At 36.0% G+C, this 16,573-nt stretch overlaps 1 protein-coding gene across 2 annotated transcripts in view; it reads left to right on the top strand.

The window, feature by feature from the left end:
* Positions 1–16,573, top strand: part of LOC102252904 (chromosome unknown open reading frame, human C9orf85) — a 45,487-nt gene that overhangs the window by 5,843 nt on the left and 23,071 nt on the right. Inside the window, exon 1 of one of the 2 annotated variants that reach the window (XM_014541284.1) lies at positions 13,725–13,786. The exons of the other annotated variant lie outside the window; for it this stretch is intronic. The gene's annotated coding sequence lies outside the window, so the exon portion shown is untranslated. Of the gene's footprint in view, positions 1–13,724; positions 13,787–16,573 lie in introns of those variants that run through there. 2 annotated transcript variants of the gene reach the window in all.

Genomic DNA, 16,573 nt, shown 5'->3' with positions numbered 1-16,573 from the left:
CCATCTTGGCTGACAGTTAATTTGCATAAGGATATGCTGATTAGCCAATGGGAAGGGTAGCGGTCGTACACCAATTACCATGTTTCTCTTTTATTAGTGTAGATTGCTCCACTTACTTTTTTTGGGTAAATACTGGCTACTATCTACTTACCTGGTTTCCTTATTCCTCAAAATAATTTTTTTTTTACTCCATTGGCTCCTCCTCTCTATTAATCCTTCCACTTTTCACTGTACTCACTTATGTCCTTTCCCCCTCTCCTTTTCTAGCTTGGAGTCCATGCTTCATGAATACAATTGCTTTTTTGCATACATCTCAGCTCCCTTCTTTCCCTCTGTGGTACTTGCCTGACAGAATCCTAACCTTAGATCCGGCTTTCTGCTATTCCATCATCACATCTACCAAACTACCCATATGTGTTGCCTTTCTATTACAGAGGGTGAAAGGCCTGTTTTTCCACTTGAACCTTGCCCTGTTTCCCTAAATGACTTAAAGGCTTAAGGCTTCTTATTTGTTGTCCATGTTCTCTTGCATCATCAATCTTCCCATCACTAATGGCTTATTTCAGATGGAATCCATGTTCTTTTGAAGCTCCACCCTATTTCCTTTTTTTTTTTTTTATAGAAAAGCTCCTGGTTCTCTATTTCTTTACTTCTCATTGTTTCTGTCCCTATTCAAATAGTTTTGCACCCACCATTTCACTCTTGTCAGGGTTATTTATCTGTTTCCAGATCCCTGGTTAATAATGCTCAGTCCTCATCTCACTCAGTTGCTCAGTAGCATTTGCCTCTTAGTCTCCTGAAATAATTTCTTCATTCACGGTTTTAAATACCTTTGAGGCTAACCTTGGTCCTGAACTGCAGGGTTGTTGAACTGCCTACTTGACCTCTATTCTTGAATATCAAAAAGGCTTCTTAACATGGAAAAGAAAGAGCTCTTCATTTTTCTCTCTCTCAAACCTTTCTTCCTCTAGTGTTCTCCAACTCTGTAAACAATTCCATCATTTACTCAGTTTCTCAAATCAAAAATTTAGGAATCACCCTTGATTCTTGGCCTTTTCTCACATCTTGTTTCAATTTATCAAAACTATGAGTTTTTACTTTATTTTTATTTTCATAACCTCATTACTTTTTGGCATATTGTTTGTCTTATTTATAGCCCACCCGTAGAATATGACTTTTGTGAAGATTTTCTTTACATTCTCAAAACCTAGGTCAGGGGTTGGTGATTGAATAAAGTAAATAAATAATTATAACAGTGTGTTAAATGCTGTGATGAAGGTAGTACAGGGGAGTACTACAATAATTCAGGAATAAAGGGAGAGGGGGAATAATTAACATAGTATTATCCTTAAAGAGGTAGTACATCTTGGGGATGAAAGGGTCAAGGAGAAGTTGAATGGAATCAGATGAATAAGGCAGAAAGAAGAATGAGTGCTGGTGAGTTTGTAGGTGTGGGTCAGGAAGTTAAAGGAGTTTAATCTGAAAACAAAACAAAATGAAAAGGATCGGGACGCTCTATCCACTGAGCCAAACCTGTTAGGGCTCGTTCACTTTCTTGATTCCCCAAATTGTTGCACTGGGGAATCGTTTGAAAACAAGGCCTTTTGTTTATTCATTTTTGAGGAAAGATATTGTAACACACTAATGTCTCCTCAGTAATCTTTGAATGAATAAAGATCACCTTAAATTAAAAAAGGAGGCCAAAAAGGCTAAGAGTCAGTGAAGGCTCTTTTCCAAAACAAGATTATAAATAGGTATTTATGCTTATTTCCAAAATGAACATATTACATTATATGATTACAAAAGCATAGACTGAAAGCCTCTCTTATGTACTGGTTATTAGAGTATAGTTGACTAAGACCTTTTTGCCAAATGGATTGATCTTAAGCTGTGAATTAAAATTCCGTTACTGACAGCCCTGGCTAGTGTGGCTCAGTTGGTTGGAGCGTCCTCCGGTACACCAGAAGGTGGTGGTTCAGTTCCCAGGCAGGGCACATACCCAAGTTGCAATTTCAATTCTTAGTTGGGGTGCATGCAGGAGGTTACCAGGCTACTGATTGATGTTTCTCTCTCACATCAGTCTTTTCTCTAAGTAGATGTAGTGTGTTTTGGTTTTGGTCAGGTTACTTTGAAGAGTAAAAATATTTTAAAGTGTATACATTGGTTAGGAAAATTCCTTGTAAGTTGTCATATTTCAGATGTTTTTGGATTTTTGGCTAAAGGTAACAAGCTCTTGTTTGAGACAGTGGCAGCATGGCGTGGTACAAAGACATTGATCTTGGAATCAAAAGATTTAGGTCAAATTGGCTGTATGATCATCAACAAGTTTCTTAACTTGTCAGGGTCTCAGTGGGTTTAGCTGTATTGTGAGAGTTTAATAAGGTTTATGAAAATGCATACATGGTACCTGATATTAAGTATCCTGTAAATGCTAGCCCATTCCTTCATCCTAAGATGTTCATCATGCTCACATGCTACTCCCTCAGTTAGTGATTACCTGATGAATCCTGTTGGAATGTCTTTCCTTCCCTGTGGTATTTATTGCCCTCCCGCACATATGGTACATTCATATTAGTTAGTAGTCTATACGTTTTGGCTTTTTTTCTCTCACATATACATACACAAATATCATCTATCTCTTAGAGGACAGGGACTCAAGCAATTCTGAACTACTCATGGAGTATAATATGCACCTGTAGCAGCAGTTCTGTCCTGTGGGATGAAGAAATGGAAATCAAGTAGTTCTTATTGCCATTGTACAATAGATTACTGATCTATGTTAATTCTCCTGTCTTTATTGAGTCCCAAGCACTGAAATGATATGAATCCTTTATTCAGGAATCTTAGACTAATAACTACTTCAAAAAGTTGAAAAGAGATAAATATGAAATGTTTTCATTTAATAAACTTTTGTTGAGGTATAACATAAACATATAGGAAAGTGCCAGAGTCATAAGAGTTCAGTGAATTTTCACAAAGTGGACACAGTCATGTAACCAATACCTAATCAAGAGACTGTCACTGGCCTCTCCTAGTCACTACCACTCTCCTCCTCATATGTAACCATCGTCTTGATGAATATGAAGTATTTTAAAATAACCTTAAAGTCACAGCTTTCCAGGGCGAAGACGAGAGAGATACAGGTACCCGGGTGACCTGTTGTTTCTCTGTTCAGAAATGGTATTAGTGGGTGTAGATAAGCATCCTAATGCTTCATGTAATACTTCTTTGGCTGAAAGAAATGGTTATGCTTTGATGCCCCAACAGTGATTAACTTGGTACCTGTAGGATTTTTGACTTCTAAAAGTCTCAAGAGTGAATTTGAATTTCCCCATAGCTTTGGAGCTGACTATTTCAACCCCGGTCTTAATTGTTTTCCACTTTATCTGCTTATTCATAAGGTTGAGTGACATTTTTTCAGAACTTTATGGTAGACATTTTCTTGGATATCTTATCAAGTTTATTTCTAGTTGGAATAGTTGGCTTTACATTCTAAAGTTAATATAATTATTCAAGTTGTATTTTTTTTTGGAACTAATATATATATATTTTTTGGTTTTTGTTTTCCTTTTTGTTTGTTTTTGCTTTGGCAGATGCAAAACCAAACATATACCATTAACAAGGAAGTATTCTTGTAGGTGATGGAGCTATATATGTATAATAATTTCCAGTAAATTTATACTGTTAGTAGTAGAATTCTGAAGGTCATTTGATGATTGATGTAGGACATTTACATCATGGATATGAAATGCCAAACTAAGCTAGGGATTATTTTAAATGCTTTTTTGTTTTGTGAAGATTTATATATTACTAAATCTTAGCATTCTATTACCAGGTGGCTGACTTGTTTGTTTTGAAATTACTCATGTCACTGAAGTCATCAATTTGAGTAATATATTTGACATCATAGTATATACTTGTATATGTGAATGTTCTATATTGCATCATTAGCCTTTATCATAAGACATTATACTGGTAGTAGTTTGATTCTTGTGTTTCCTGTAAACTTGAAAGCTTATAGGACATGATGCTAGATCTAGTTTTTTAAAAAAATATGTTTTTATTGATTTCAGAGAAGAAGGGAAAGGGAGAAATAGAAACATCAATGAGACAGTCATCGATCTTCTGCCTCCTACTGGGGATCAAGCCCGAAATTCGGGCATGTGTTCTGACCAGTATCCAATTGTGATCTTCTGGTTCATGGGTCGATGCTCAACCACTGAGCCACACTGGTGGGTTTAGATCTAGTTTTTAATAAAGTTAAAATGGTCATGTGGGATAAGTTATTATCATCTATATTAAAATATTATTGTTGCTTTTACACATGTGATGCTGTTGCTTTAATTTAAACTCCTTATTATTGAACCATGGACAGTTCTTTGACCCTCATATGATGACTGCAAGGTCAGCTATTCCCTAGTAAATTTAAATTAAAAACTCCCTGGTTTACAGTGGCAATTAACTCTAATCTTAAGGCTTCTCTAGGGACACCTTTATTAAGGCCTTCTTTGAGCTACCTAGTAAGAAAAATAAGTCCAATGTTACTAAGGCTTCTAATTCAAAACGGCTGACTAAAAACATGTACTTATCTTTCAGTTTTCCCCAAATTTCAATGAAATGACAGAAAAAAAATAAAACTGCAATATTAGAAAACTAAAAAAAAGTAGAAAAGAACATTAAGTAAATTTAAGATATAAAATAGGATGCAGCTAAACAGCTTAAGAATCTGTTATACAATACTAGAGGCCCGGTGCACGAAATTTGTGTGTGTTGGAGGGGGGGGCTCAGCCCGGCCTGTGCCCTCTTGCAGTCCGGACCTCTTGCTCCTTACTGCCTGCCTGCTTGCTGCTCCTTAGTGCTGCCACGGAGGTGGTGGGAGAGGCTCCCACCACTGCCACTGCGCTTGCCAGCCGTGAGCTCAGCTTCTGGCTGAGCGGTGCTCCCCCTGAGGGAGCGCACTGACCACCAGTGGGCAACTCCTGCGTTGAGCATCTGCCCCCTGGTGGCCAGTGCGCATTATAGCGACCGGTCGTTCTGGTCGGTCTGCCATAACAGTTGCTTAGGCTTTTATTATATAGATTGTTGGAAGTTAACTTTTTTTCAGTAAAACTCTAAAATAATGCCAATATCAGAATTAATGAGATCTGTATCACTCCAATGGTTATCTAACAGTTGCCCTCAAGATAAAGTCAGAAGAACAGCTCTCTAAAGTGGGGAAATGCCATGAACGGCAAATTCAGAGCAGTATTCCTGATCATTGTTGGTCTCAGAGCTCAACAAGGAACCTTTTATACATGGAAGCAACATGTTTCCTATGCCTGCTAAAGCAAAAGCTATCAAACTGTTATTTTTTATCCTTTCAACCAGAGACAAGGATTATATAATTAGTATCTGAATTCACTTCCAAAGCAGTAGTGATTCTCAATTCTGCTTTAGTAATTCATTCTATATTGAATATGGCTTATTCTATACCAGTACTATCCAGAGGAATTTTCTATGATGGTGGAAAGATGTCATATCATTTCTATCCAGTATGGTAGCCACTAGCCACATGTACCAGCTGAGTATTTGAAATGTGCCTATGGAACTAGAGAACAGAATTTTAATTTATTTCAATTTAAATAAGCACGTGTGGCTACCATGAGACCTAGGCTCTCATTTATAAATATTAGCAGACTAAGAAGCACTACACTTTTTAGAAAAACCAAAACCTTGAGATGTGTGACTGACTGGAAACCCTACCTCCTACGCCCATTCATCAGAGGTAATATAAGATGAAGAAAAGAACTTTTAAAAGGGATAATTGGTATCCATCCGTGATTCAAAGAAACTTTCAATATCCATAAAACAAGGATAGGCTGCGGTTTAAAAAAAAAGAAAGCTATGACATTTCTTAAAAACTGCAACTGTGGTTGTAGAAATGTAAAGTAAACATCTTAGTAGAATGAATAGCAGGATGGAAAAGAATAGACTGAATTAGTAATTTGGAAGATCAAGCCAGTGGATTAGCCTAAAAGCTAGTCTAAAAGGCCAAAGTGATAAAAATGATGAAGTGAAATTTGAGATATGGAAGATTGAACTGGGAAATTCCAGAAGGCTAGGAGAGTTCAGAAGAAATGATGAAAAGTAAAGAAGAAAAAAAGCCCAATTTCACAAAGTTTAAGAAAATCTTAGGCCTTCAGATAGAAGGATATTAGACATATGGTGATATTTTTTAACTCCAATGATAGAAATTCCTACCAGCTTTTAAAGAAAGGGAACAAAGAGGTTAGCCATAAAGCAACTATAATGCTGTAGACATCTGACTTCTCATCTGCTACTTGTAAAAAATAGAGCAAGTTCTTTAATATGCTGTGAGGGAAGTACTTTTAATTTAGAGTTCTTGATAGAGCTAAGCTATGGCTTGGATATCAGGGCAAAAGAATCATCCTTACTAAAAGTAAATTAAAAAAATACAGGGGTGAACAAAGGTAGGGAAAAAGGCATGCAGGTTTTGATTATTGCAATAACTTTATTAATTCTCTTTCACATACTCACAACTGTAAACCTATTTTTGCCCATCCCTGTATTTAGGCATGTACTCCTGAATATAAGAAGATAAGTGGTAGAATAAACAGTGGTGAATGAAGAACCTAGTGAATCTGAGTTAACTTTAAATAAACATTGATAATATGGTGGTAAAAGATAATGCTGTTGTTATATGCAAATTAGCAAAATAGAAGAGGTAAACTTTTGGGAAGATAAAATCTATACCCACAGTTCCAGATTTCAGCCAAACCTGGGAATTAAAAATAAAAGCAAGTTTTTTTGTTGTTGTTGTTATCAGGTGAGACAATAAAAGTGAAGCTGGGCCATAAACACACACACACACACACACACACACACACACACACACACACACACACAACTAAAAGCAAGCTAAAGATCCTGTCTTGCTTGAGTGCTGGAAAAACCATAGAGAAGAAAAATCAGTATCCTTGTCAGTTTTAAAGTCTTTGAGTGCCTAGTGCTTGCCCGGTATCTGTGGTAGACAATACTGAGATGAAAATGAGGCCTTGTTCTAGCCTCCATGCTGTTGGTAGTCTAGCTGGGGAGATAAGGCCAGGGTACAAGCAGCAACAGTGAGCAAATTATTAATTTTATCAAGACCTTATAACATAAAAAGGCTTTTGATTTAAAATAGCTGAATGAAAGCTTTGAAATGTAGTTTTAGTTCAGTTAGTAAAGTTAAAAGTTGAACTACATACAATACTACTCATATAATCTAGCATTAAAAGCATGGAATTTCTCCTCTCTGTAGAAATAGTTATCTAAGTCATCTTGTTCTCTGTTCATTATCAAGTTGTAGACATTTCAAGAAGGGCTGAAACACAGTGGCCTGTGTGAATAGCGAACATAATCTCTCCTGCTTCTGTTTGTGGGTGAACCCTGTTTCTAGTTTCAATTTGTGACCGGAAGAGGTACAAGGAATGTATGAAGGAAGATGAGTTGCTGATGTTCTAAATTAAACTTGTGTATCACTTTAGGCTTTGACCTTTTGAGGACCTGCTTGCTTAAGATTTAGCAATGGTCTTTGAAAACATAAAATGCCTTTCCCATTCTGAGACACCTTTGCAAATTTGCCATAAGTAGTAGAGATCCGTGACTCCCTCACTTTGTCCCATTGGATTGGGGCTGAATGAAAAGACAGTTTTGAAATCAGTAAGGCTGCCAATCAGCCCTGGATCTCCGGTAACTCCTTCTCAATCCAAATACTTCTGAAAGCCCAGTTTGAAAGAGCCAGCCAGTTAATCTCTTATTTTAAACACCATTTAAATTCCAGCAAATATTGCTTGCTCTCCAATTTTACTTCATGACCATTACTTTCATCTCTCCAAGTAAATAAAGCACATAAATCTTTTGAATTCTTGAGATGTCTAGAATAGTGCAAAGTACATGCTAACTCATACTTTTTCAAATTGTTCCTATAGACAGCCATGATATGTGCTGTATTTAAGTCTAACCTATGACACATTGTATAATTTGACATGTTGTAAGGTGCCCTAAGCTTGGAGTCAGGGCAGCATCAGAAGTAGACTCTTCAGACTCCTGGTGTGGCTACTGACTCACTCTCTCTCTAACCATGGGTAAGTTATACCAACTCTACAAGTTAGAATAAAAATAAATAACAATAACACTTTCTTTCTTCCACACAGGGATGATGTAAGAATAAAGTGAGAAGCATTATAGGACAAAATCAAATATTTTTTAAAAATCTGTAAAAATAAAATGTAGTAATATTTTGTTATAGAAGTGACTTGCATTTGTCATTCAAAATATACCTTAATTTTATCCCTTAGCTTTTTGTATTCTTGTCATCAAAAACATCTTTGTTTTCCTTTTAAGAATGAGGAAATGCTGTCAACTGAAGTTAAGGAAGTCACATGTGAATACTGAGCTCTAGACTAAATGAATCATGCATGGCACAGCCTAATTTTTTCCTGATGTGACTGGACTCCTGAATCGGTTGTCAGCATACATAGGCTATTCGTATGACATATTAATACGACCAAAACAAGGCAACTATCTTTGAAGAAGTTAACTAGCTTCAGTATGGTAATTATTCTATATGCCTGCCCCAAGCAAATGACTTACAATATAGATTTATTTTAAAAGGTAAAATCACCCCAATAAATTCAGTAAAAAATAAAGGGTAAAATCATTTGGTTTGTGGACATTACCAGTTATTCTGCTTGAAAGAGTTAAATCCATAAATTCCTACATATGCTATTAGCAGGAAATGAATATTATTATTCTTTTTTGTTTAACATTGTGAAACAATGGCCAGTCAGTATTTTGTCTCTTTTAAGATCAATAACTTGGGGCATACCATTCTGGTTGGACAAGATCTCAAAATGTGACTAACTTAATGAGTGCTAATAAAAACATGTGTGTTGCCTCATGACACTACACAATTGCTTCTTGAGCTTTTTGCATTCCAGTTGACTTGTACATAGTTAGCATAGGTTGCTTACCACTTAGTTACCCTTTATTGTTTAGGTCTCTGTGTATTAAAAAATCTGTGAGGAACATGATAAAAAAGTAAATCCTCTTCTTTTAGAACATTGCTTAGCAAACATAATTTTCCTTTGCTAAGTGAATTTTTCTAACTTTGGAATTTTGTCTTATGCTTTTAAAACACATGATGGATAATACTGCAACGTTTCCTTAGGAACAAACCAGCAGCTTTGGCCCTCTGTGCAAAACAATATACCAGTGTCAGAATTTAAGTTAAAAACACAGTACAAATTGAAATGTGTACTCTGCAAAATTTTGAGCTGTGTTTTCTTTTACTATTTAGAAAACCTTGAAAGCTGTGGGGAAACACTTTCTACTTGTCACTTTAATAGAATGCCCTAAACTAAAAGGCATCTTTTTATGGGTCCTGCCTCTGCTGCTCCTGATTAATTGTGTGACCTCAAGCAAATCTCTTAATTCTCTGAGCCCCAGGTTTCTCATCTGGAAAATGAAGATAATTATGCCTGCCCCTAGCCACAGGAATGTTCTAAGAATAGCAGCAGAGAGAATTTTTATAAAGGTTTAGCCATGTGGTTTATAGATTTATGATAGTAGTATTTTGTGTAAAAATTATTTGGTTTGTTTTAGTTTTATAATTAAAACCAAAAAGACCTGTTTTTTTTAATAAACCATTTAAACAAGTCTTTCCTATGCATGCTTTTGTCTAGACACCTGGCCAAAGTACAGACATGTCCCATGTATGTGAAATCACTCAAGGACATGAGTAAGCAAAAGAACATTGACCAGAAACTGTAAACAACCAAGCAGGTAGTTAAATGATAAGGATGGTAGAAGATCTCTTGAGAAGATAGAAGTACATTATTTACCTCTATCTCCCTTAGTTTTGATAGAGGCATTCTCTGTTGGGAGAGAATGTATTAGGATCTCTCTTCCCTGTCCCTCCCCAAAATACTTATTACTCTCCTGTTAATTAAGATATACTATTTTCTGTATTTGATAAGAGTAACATGGGAATGTGAACAGTGGAAGCAATAACAAAGGTTGGAAATTACTGATGTAGAAACTACCCAGATTTCTGAGCGTGTTTCTAATTTTAGGTTGCCTAGGTAATTGAGATTTGGTCTGACATTTGATCTTATAACTAAGGCAGGTTTAAAACATAGGAAAGAGCAACGAAGAAATCACTTTTCAGCTTTCCCATGTGTTTAGATTTGGCTTAAATTCCAGGAAAAGGAATAAAGACCAGAAACTGACCATGAGGAAGTGAGAGTAGAAAGCAGATGGTTTCTATACTGTGTCTACCATGTCTGAATTAAGGGACTTTGGAAGTACAGACTAAGAAATTAGGGGAAGTTACATTTTGGAGTGATGTCTCTTGATAGAAAAATTTGGAAAAGCTTCTTAAATTAGCATGCAGATAGTCTAATTTTCCTGAAGAAATGATGCTCTCAATGGTGAAACTAGAAATCAGACTGAGATTCGCTTCTAAAATTGAGGCAGTATGGAATAGTGGGGCAGAATAGTGGAATTTGGAGTCAGAGGGCATGGTCTTGAGCCTTGGTTGTATTTCTTTGTAAGTGTGTAATCATAGGGAGATTATTAAACCTGTCTGGATTTGTTTTTTTCATCTGTGAAAAAGGAATAATATTATCTCCCAAGGTAGTTGTGAGGAACTGATAATTAACTGTGAATATTAATTTTTAAACAGAAGATACTATACAAAAATTTTTTAAACAATAGTCAACATTTATTGGATACATATAATTTGCTAAGGAAAACATACTATGTAAGATAGATATTCTTACTTTATGTATGAGGCAACAGGCACAGAGAGGTTAACCAACATTGAAGTGTGGCTTGAAACTGGTGCCCAAATTCTCACTGTTAACCACCATGTGGTACTCTATAAACATCTTCATAGTTGCCTATTACGTAAACATTTTTTAAAACTAATTTTTATTTTATAATTACCGTTGATGTACAATCCCTTACTCTCTGTCTTCTTCCGGTACCCCTATGATGCCGATGCTGTTATGCTTGATGTTGTCCCAAAAGTTCCTTAAACTTTCCTCATTTTTTTAAAATTCTTTTTTTTTTTATGCTGCTCTGATTGGGTATTTTCTGCTACCATGTTTTCCAAATCATTGATTTGATCCTCTGCTTCATGTAATCTGCTGTTGGTTTCTTCTAGTGTATTCTTCATTTCAGTTATTGTATTCTTCACTTCTAAATGGTTATTTGTTGTGGTTTCTATGTCATTTTTTTAATGCTGTTGAAGTTCTCACTAAATTCCTAGAGCATGTTTCAAGGATTTTCTTTAGGGGGAAAATGGGTATCCCACTTGCTTTCCAGAGAGACATTAGGACTGGGGACATAGTTTTGGATATAATCCTCATTGAGCTCATTACTGAGGCTATAGTTAGAGGTTCAGTTGACCAAGAGTAAAAGTAGTCTAAATAGAAAGGAATACTGAGACAACCTGAAGTGAATTGATGATTAAATATTAGGAAATGGCCTACCTGGTGAGGCTCAGGGGTTGAGCACTGATCCAGGAACCAGGAGGTCACCAGTTCTATTCCTGGTTGGCATATGCCCAGGTTGTGGGCTCCATCCCCAGTAGGGGATATGCCGGAGGCAGCTGATTGATGATGTTTCTCTCTCACCAATGTTTCTATATCTCTATCCTTCTTCCTTCTTCCCAGCCCCCCCCCCCAAAAAATCATTTACAAAACAAAAATATTGGGAAATGGATATCTTTAAGGGGTAAACAGAGGAAGAAGTATTAGCAAAAGCTCTTGAGAAGGATCAAATGGAGTTGGGGTTACAATCCTACTTTGTAAGGTTAGTCTTTTTTTGAGGAAAGAAAAAATATTCCTTAATAAAACCATTAACATTTTGGTCATTTACAGCAGAATTCTGGGGAAGAAAAGGCTTATTTCCCATAGAACTGCTCTGATGATAAAGCTGTTTATGTCCATTTAGGGAAGTTGTTCTTGAGTTACTCATTTACTAAAAATATAGTGCCTGGCTGGTGTGGCTAAGTTGGTTGAGCATTGTCTCATGCACAGAGAGGTCTTCAGTTGGATTCCCTGTCACATGATTGGGTTGTGGGCTTGATCCCCAGCAGGGGGCATGCAGGAGGCAACATATTAGTGTTTCTCTCCCTCTCCCTTCCTCTCTCTCTAAAATCAATGAAAACATTTTTTAAAATAAATAAATAAATAAATAAATAAATAAATAAATAAATATGTCCTATAGTTAATAATGAAGATGGTTCTAAAGTAATTGAAGGCACATTATCTTAAAATACTAAGTACCCATATTTTAATTGTTGAAAGGCAAAATTTCCCTTCTCAGGAGATTATTTCATATTCTGCTTTTAATATGTTTTTAGCATTTTATTGTGGGTCCTTCCATAAAAATATTCTTTAACATTCATAGTATGCCTTTTGAATTGTACCTTGTAGAACAAAATAAGGAGAATTAAAAATATACCAGAGTACTCTTTGTTTCAACTGTCCACAGTTTTTATGTATGTACTAGAGGCCTGGTGCACAATATTCATGCACTATGGGGTGGAGGGGAAGGTCCCTCAGCCTGGCCTGCGCCCTCTTGTAGTCCAGGATCCCTTGGTGGACATCCCTCTCGCAGTCCGGGGCTCTAGCAGTCCGGGATTCCTCACTCCTTACCTCGAGCCTGCAGCGGAGGCAGGAGAGGCTCCTGCCAACTCCACTTTGTGGCGCTCCCCCTGTGGGAGCACACTGACCCCCAGGGGGCAGCGCCTGTGTTGCGCGTCTGCCCCCTGGTGGTCAGTGCGCATCATAGCGACCGGTCGTTCCAATGGTCGTTCCGCTATTTGGTCAATTTGCACATTAGGGTTTTATTATGTAGGATTCATTCATTCATTGAGAGAGAAACATCAATGTGTGAATGCCCTAGTCCCGTGATCGGCAAACTGCGGCTCGCGAGCCACATGCGGCTCTTTGGCCCCTTGAGTGTGGCTCTTCCTAAGCCTTAGGAGTACCCTAATTAAGTTAATAACAATGTACCTAACTATATAGTTTAAGTTTAAAAAATTTGGCTCTCAAAAGAAATTTCAGTCATTGTACTGTTGATATTTGGCTCTGTTGACTAATGAGTTTGCCGACCACTGCCTTAGTCGAACCTGCAACCTAGGTATGTGCCCTGACTGGAAATTGAACCTGCGACCTTCTAGTGCAGTGGATGATGCTCCAACCAACTGAACCACACCGTCCAGGGCTGTCCATACCTTTTAAAGTTATGATTAGTCTATCAAAGCATTTTTCCAGTTATTAGAATACTACAGAATATTTGCTTGTTAACACAGCACCAACTTATTTTAACTTTTCCTTAAAAATAAATGAGTGAAATAGAATATTAGAAAAAAAAATTTGCTTTCTTAATAGGTTTCCCTACTGCCAGAAGAAGATATTGCAGCATTGTTCGTTTTGCATTGTTTGCCAGTGAAAATCTGGGTAGTTTGCTTGGCTGCTGAAATAAATCAGTAGGTACTTTGGGTAGATTCTACATAAACCCTCTCTGTATAATTGCAACTACAATAGCACTACCCCCTTATTGAAAGAATAGTCCTCTGTTTGGGATGATCAGAACTCATTTTATATTCAGTCTTTAGATAAAAATGCAATTGTTTATTTTTGCAGATGTTGCTTGTTAAAGATTCCAGCAATAACAAAAAAAGTGGGAGAGGGAACCAAATATTATTTCTTGACTAGAAAAAGCTTACGTTGTAAGTATACTGAACAAGAACATTTTGAGTATTTCTAGTATATTTTTTCCCTTCTCTCAGTTTGATATTGGTGTTTTATGGACTTATAAATATAGAGTGAATGGGAGGAAGAGAGACTAGACTTCAAGGAAGAAAGTTAATGATTTTAGCTTATAGTAGAAATATATCCCATTCTTAATGCCTTAGGTATTTTTAAATTAAACTTTTACATAGTAAAAATCAAATATTGATAACTCAAAATGTATGTATTAGATATATGTATATGTATATATATCAAGCATTTTAGAAAATTAGGATAGTATTTTGCTTAAAGGAGAATGGACTGAAATCTTTTGTAAAAAAAAAAAAATCTTATAATCTCTAATTAGCTACACTGAACATTTATACTTTCCTAAAAAGAAATAAGCCTATATTAACTTTAGCTTTGTATTTTTCCTTAAATGACAACAAAACCAACTTTACTGCTAGAACTCACTTCAGAAGTATTTCTGAGCTATTTATATTACTAGCTCTTTTTGTGAAATAATAAAATACATAAAAATAGTAAGACTCAGTAACTTATCCAAATAAGGTATTTCTTATATGAGTAACTAGTAGATATTCAAGCTATTACTTTTTATCATAATAAAAAAAAAAAAAAAAGTTTGTAGGTTTGAAAGTTTTAAATGAATAGACCTCAGTATTGATATTCTGGATGATGTAATAGTAGTATTCTATCTGTGTAAATGTGATATTGTTGATTATAGCAATAATTTTTTAAATTCCCTTTTTAAGGGAAATGGCAATGTCTTCTATTTTTAATATTTTAACTGCCTGGATAAAAGAGCAAAGCAAATTTTTATAAACAATATTAGGAAACAAGTGCTTTTACAATATCCAAATAATTTATTCAAGAATGGGACAATTAGCCCTAGCTGGTTTGGCTCAGTGGATACAGCGTGGGCCTGCCGACTGAAGGGTCCTGAGTTCGATTCTGGTCAAGGGCACATGCCTGGGTTGTGGGCTCGATCCCCAGTAGGGGGTGTGCAGGAGGCAGCCAATCAATGATTCTTTCTCATCATTGATGTTTCTATCCCTCTCCCTTTCTCTCTGAAATCAATAAAGATATATTTTTAAAAAAGAATGGGACAATTATTCTTTACCTCTGATAAATTCCTATTATTTTTACTATCTTGTTGAAATAGGATCAGAACTTTATATGTGCATGCTGGCTCATCATTGATGTTTCTATCCCTCTCCCTTTCTCTCTGAAATCAATAAAAATATATTTTTAAAGAAGAATGGGACAATTATTCTTTGCCTCTGATAAATTCCTATTATTTTTACTATCCTTTTGAAATAGGATCAGAACTTTATATGTGCGAATATAATGTGATGAAAATTTGCCATCTTGTGGCGACCATCTTTTGACCACATGGGGACGGCCATCTTGTGTGAGGGCATGACAGTCACTTTGCATATTACCTCTATTATATAGTATCAGGGAGATTCAAATTAAAACTACACACATATTTGAATGACTAAAATAAATTTTTTTACGATTTCAAGCACTGGAAAGGATGCAGAAAAATGATCCTCATACATTGTTAGTGGGAATACAAAATGGTACAGCCATGTTGAAAATCTATTAGTTTCTTATAAAATTAAGCATAATATAGTCATATAACCCAAAATACCATTTTTTTAGATATTAGCTCAAGAGAAATAAACATCTTTGCATATAATATTGTTAGGATATCAGTTCTTGTATGCAAATATTTATTAGCATTTCAAACTAGAAACAGCTCAGAATGTCCTTCAGATGGTGAATGAATAAACATTATAGCACATCCATACAGTTGAATACCATTCACCAATAAAAAGTAATGAGCTCCCGATCAATGAGTCTCTCTCATCACTGATGTTTCTATCTCTCTCTCCCTCTCCCTTTCTCTCTGTAATCAGTATATATATATTTACATTTATATTTATATGGAATGAGCTCCTCAGATAGTTAATATACTTTATCATTCCATTTTTATGACATTTGAGAAAGGCAAAAAAAACTATAGGCACATATTAAAAAATCAGTGTTGCCCTGGCCAGTTTGGCTCAGTGGATAGAGTGTTGGCCTGCGGACCGAAGGGTCCTGGGTTCAATTCTGGTCAGGGGCACATGCCCAGGTTGTGTGCTCGATCCCCAGTGGGAGGCATGTAGGAGGCAGCCAATCCATGATTCTCTCTCATCATTGATGTTTCTATCTCTCCCTCTTCCTTCCTCTCTGAAATCAGTCAAAATATTTTTTTAAAAATCAGTGTTGCCTGGGAGTGTTAGCGGGCATTGACCACGCTCTGAAATCAATAAAAATATTTTTTTAAAAATCAGTGTTGCCTGGGGAGTGTTAGCGGGCATTGACCATGGAGGGGCATAAGGGAACTTTTTAGAGTGATGGAAGTGTACTATTTTTTGGTTGTCAGATTCATAGAACCATAGTTTTACTGTATAGAGATTATACCTCAAAACTGACATTAGCTGTGAACCTTTTAAAAAATTAATTAATTTAGAAAGCATGATAAAGTTAACATTTAAAATGATTTATTCAGGCAAAGGATATTGAATAGATGCTAAAATCATGATGTGAAATGCTATTGTGGAACAGTGTATTGAAATGACCCCCATAGATTATTGCTAATCTTTATACTTAAAAGAGGTCATTGCTGTCCAGTTTAACCAAGTGATCCGTCAAATTTTTCATTGCTGACTAGGCAAGAACAGGACATTTTGTGCTTCATGACTTAGAGTAACATG

Source organism: Myotis brandtii, unplaced genomic scaffold (genome assembly GCF_000412655.1).
Source record: "Myotis brandtii unplaced genomic scaffold, ASM41265v1 scaffold266, whole genome shotgun sequence".
NCBI classification, from domain to species: Eukaryota; Metazoa; Chordata; class Mammalia; order Chiroptera; family Vespertilionidae; genus Myotis; species Myotis brandtii.
This window is presented reverse-complemented; position numbering and strand designations above follow the sequence as displayed.